General features: G+C 45.8%; 1 pseudogene; it reads right to left on the bottom strand.

Moving 5' to 3' along the window:
• LOC102171337 lies at positions 2,058-3,401 on the bottom strand (annotated as a pseudogene).

Here is a 5,024-nt window from a genome sequence, read left to right as displayed (position 1 = left end):
ACTGATATTTCTCCCAGCAATCTTGATTCCAGCTTGTGCTACATCCAGTACAGCATTTCACATGATATACTCTGCATATTAGTTAAAAAAGCAGGATGACAAAATACAGCCTTGTCATTCTGCTTTCCCAATTTGGAACCAGTCTGTTGTTCCATGTACAGTTCTAACTGTTGCTTCCTGACCTGCATACAGATTTCTCAAGAGGCAGGTTAGGTGGTCTGGTATTCCCATCTCTTTCAGAATTTTCCACAGTTTATTGTGATCCACACAGTCAAAGGCTTTAGCATAGCCAATGAAGCAGAATTCGATGTTTCTCTGGAATTCCCTTGCTTATTCTATGAACCAACAGATGTCAGCACCTTGATCTCTGGTTCCTCTGCCTTTTCTAAATCCAGCCTGAATATATGGAAGTTCTCAGTTCACATACTTTTGAAGCCTAGCCTGAAGGATTTTGAGCATTACTTTGCTAGTATGTGAAATGAGTGTAATTGTGTGGTATTGAACTTTCTTTGAGATTGCCTTTCTTTGGGATTTGAATGAAAACTGACCTTTTCCAGTCCTGTGGCAACTGCTGAGTTTTCTAAATTTGCTGGCATATTGTGGCACTTTCACAGCATCATCTTTTAGGACTTGAAATAGCTTGTTTTGAATTCCATCACCTTTACTAGCTTTGTTTACTGTGATGCTTCCTAAGGACCACTTGACTTCATACTCCAGGATGTCTGGCTCTAGCTGAGTGATCACACGACCGTGCTCATCTGGATCATTAAGGCCTTTTTTGTATTGTTCTTCTGTGTATTTTTGCCACTGCTTCTTAATATCTTCTGCTTCTGTTAGGTCCATACTGTCTCTGTCCTTTATTGTGCCCATGTTCACATGAAATATACCCCTGGTATCTGATTTTCTTGAAGAGGTGTCTTATCTTTCCCATTGTACTGTTTTTCTCTATTTCTTTGCATTGTTCACATAGGAAAGCTTTCTTTTTTTTTTCATTTTCATAGGTAATTTTATTTGGTTTTTAGAAAAATATATATAATAAATGGAACCTTAGTTTTCTTAAATAGTTTTAAATTAAAAGTATGCAAGTGAGAGGACAAGTGTTATTTCCACAGTCAGGACATCAACACTGTTTAATACAAAGTGGCAGATAGGCATTTCTGCAGCAAGTCACAAACGTGTACAGGAATGGTAGGAAGTGAGTAGGAGCAGCTTGAGACCAGTGCGCTAACCAGCTCAGACAACACAGTGGGGGTGAGGCTTCTATCTTGCCCCTTTAGTGTGAATTTAAGAAAAGAATGATTTGCCTATCCCAGCCACTACAGCTTTTGAATACAAACATTTGAATGTGGGGAGAAGGCCCTCCAGAGCTCTGCTAACAAGCTAACTGGGCCAGCCAGAGCTAGCCCTTTCAATTTGGTATTCAGCTGGACTGAGATGTATTAGGATTACCCGTCAGTCACAGTTCCACTGGTAGCAGATGTAATGAACTCAAAGGCTTGGAGTATTTGTAATGCCATTTGCTTTGGATGGGACCCCTGCTTTCTCCTGAACATTCTTCACCAATTCACAGTATCCAAGTGTTTGTGAAAGACCTTTTCATGTGGCAGCCGTCTGACTGACTTCTACATAGTTTTGAGAAGTTAAGCAAGAAGGCAGCAGGAACTGCATTAGCTTTGTTTCAACTCTGCCATTTCCCCTATATAATATATGCTATATTATATATACTATATACAACAGTTACTCCAGGCCTACTTCTGCAGGGACACAGATCCTCCTCCACTGGTTCTGGGGCTTTTCAAAGAACTGCAACCTAATCATCGAGCCAGCCAGAGGCCAGTCTGTCATGGGATTTCCTGAGGAATTTAAACGAACTGGATTATACAACTGCCACCAGGAACCACCTTCCTTCCTCACTCTATGCATTTGCTAATAATTAAGCAAAGCAATGAGGCCAACGTCAGGAGCAACATCAGGCTTTGGGGTCGACACACACTTGTGTGAGTGGGAGAGAGAGGTAACAGGAAACAGGCCAGTTAGCCGTGGAGCTGGTGGTTCACTTAGGAATGAGAGGAGAGAGATCGGTATTTGGTTCTCTGTTCATCTATTTCCTGTTTAGTTTTCTTGATGCGACCAAAGATCTCCTTAAAAAGCGCTTTGTATTCTGGCGGCGTCGAGGTAGTAGGGGAGCTGATGGGCTCTGAGGTGACAGAGGCTGGGTCCCAGCTCAGGGTGCTGGGCTTGGGCTGGGCGTTCAGGGCAGCCAGGTCCTTGGCCGGAGCCCGGGAGGTCTGCACAGCCTTGTGGGACAGGCTGTCCTCCTCCTGCTGGCACTTCTTCAGCAGCTCCTCGTACTTCACCTTCAGGGCGCTGTACTGTGTGTCCACGTCGTGCAGAAGGGAGATGCCTCTCTGTTTCACTGCCTGGGCCCGGCGGATGCAGGTCTCCTCGTGGCCCCTCAAGATGTCGCTGCCCGCCAGGCTGCTCAGCACCGTCTCGCTGCTGCTGCGCTTGAGGGCTTCCTGTGCGCTTCCGGCACGGTCAGGAGCATCTCGTCCAGCAGGCGCTGGCCAGGCTCTTTGAAAGGGACAAACAGAGTCCGGCACGAGCTTCTCCACCCCGTTCACAAAAGGAAGCTCCGCCTGCAACATCTGCCGCATCTCGGCCACCTCCGCCTCCAGCTCCAGCGCGCGGGCTCGGTAGGCGCCCGTGGCCCCCAGCTGCTGCTCCAGCTCGCTGTTCTCCTTCAGCACCAGCCCGTATTCCTCCTCCATGGTCACCCGCTTCTGCCGCTCCAGGCTCAGCTGGGCCTGCAGCTTTGTCACTGTTTTCTTCAAATGCTCATTTTCTTCCTCATCCGGGCTTTGCTGACTCGGTAAGGAAGTGATCGTCTCGGCAAACACATGATCGTACACGAAGTGCTGGCGGAGGTCATACAGCTCTTTCAAAGACGAGAAGCTGGGGGCCGATTTCTCCTGGTCATGCCTCCCCCGGCTCCTTCTCCTTTGGCTGGAGGATTTCAGCTCCTCCACTTGGCTCTGGAGGTGATCAATGTTCATTTGCAAGCATTCAATTGTTTCAGTCAGACTCAGAATCTTTTGCTGTGAGGCTTTGCTGTCAGCAACGAGCTTTTGATTTGTTTCTTCCAGTTCCCTCGCTGTGACGTCTAATTGCTCATAAACCTTTGCATGCTGTTCATTCATCTGCCGCAGAAGCTCCACCTGCTTGGTCAGATACTCGATTTCCTGTAACTGCTCCTGATTGGTTGTGTACATCTGCTGAAGAGAATCCTCCAACTCTATTTCCATCCAGTAATGTCTACCCAAGTTCAACAGCAAGTTGGAGATCTTGCTGGAGGTCCTGGTGGTCGTACCAAACTCCTCCACCAGGTTTTCCGCCAGCATCTCGGCCGGCTCTTCTGTGGGCAACGGTCCCCGCCGCCGCCGGTCAGCCTCAGCCGCTGCCCCGGGCTCTCCCCCGGCCCATCCGCCCTCAGCCAGAGCCGCCCTTGGGCGGGACGCGCCGCTGCCCAGGCTCCACCGCGATGCCTGACCACAGCCGCCCACAGCCGCCGCCGGCGCTGCCACCGGGCGGCCCGCAGCGCACGCCGCGGACTGGCTTCCCTCGCGCCGCCCCAACGGCCGGCGCCCCGGCGCGAGCTCCTGAATCGGCTCTCCGAGCCGGCTCCTCAAGCCGCAGCCGGGCCCAACGTGGCCAGGAAAGCTTTCTTATCTCTCCTGGCTATTCTTTGGAACTTTGCACTCCGAAGGATATATCTTTCATTTTCTCCTTTGCCTTTTGCTTCTCTTCTCTTAGCTATTTGTAGTGCCTCCTCAGACAACCGTTTTTCCTTTTTTTGTGTTTCTTTTCTTGGGGATAGTTTTGATCATTGACTCCTGTACAGTGCTATGAACCTCTGTCCATAGCTCTTCAGGCACTCTGTCTATCAGATCTAATCTGCTGAATTTACTTGTCACTTCCACTGTATAATCATAAGGAATTTGATTTAGGTCATACCTGAATGGCCTAGTGGTTTTCCCTACTTTCTTTAAGTCTGCATTTTGCACTAATGATTCATTATCTGAGCCACAGTCAGGTCCAGGTGTTGTTATTGCTGACAGTATAGAGCTTCTCCATTTTGGGTGCAAAGAATATAATTAATCTGATTTAAGTGTTGACCCTCTGGTGATATCCATATGTAGAGTCATCTCTTGTGCTATTAGAAGAGGGTGTTTGCTATGACCACTGCATTCTCTTAGCACGTATAAGAGGTCAGGACAAATGTCTCCTCATCCCTTGGCTGGATATATATCATTATATCTTTGTCCCAACCCATAGAATTTATAGCACCAATCTGAATCCTTATATAAAACTGAATTTTGGGTGATAATAATGTGTCAATGTAGTCTTATCAATTGTAAAAAATGCACCATTCTGGTAGGGAATGTTGATAATGGAAGAAGTCATGCATGACTTGGGAAAGGAGGTATATGGGAATCTCTGTGACTGCGACTCAACTTTGTTACGAATTTAAACTTACTCTAAATAAAGTCTATTTTTAAAAAGGGATATGCTTTGTAGGTAAGTTCAAAAACAGAAATACAATTACAGATGTGGAAAATAAACTTATGGTTACTGGAAGCTAAAGGGGAGGGGACAGATAAATTGGAAGATTGACACTGAAATATATACACTATTATATATAAAATAGATAACTAGTAAGAATCTACTATATAGCACACGGAATCCTACTCAATACTCTGTAATGGCTCATATGTGAATAGAAGCTAAAAAAGAGTGGATATATGTATATGTATAACAGATTCACTTTTCTATATACCTGAAACTAATACTACATTGTAAATCAATCATATTCCAATAAAAATTTGAAAAGAAAAAGATACTATTGAGTATGCTGTTTATTACTTGTGGGTCATGCAAGTATATTTTGTCCTATATTTTAGATTACACATCCCAGTATGACCTGGATTTCTAGATCCATAAAATTTCATTTACATGCTGATCTT

The sequence above is a fragment of the Capra hircus genome, chromosome 9 (genome assembly GCF_001704415.2).
Source record: "Capra hircus breed San Clemente chromosome 9, ASM170441v1, whole genome shotgun sequence".
Lineage (NCBI taxonomy): Eukaryota > Metazoa > Chordata > Mammalia > Artiodactyla > Bovidae > Capra > Capra hircus.
The sequence above is the reverse complement of the archived record's forward strand: the minus strand, read 5'-3'. Positions and strand labels throughout refer to the sequence as shown.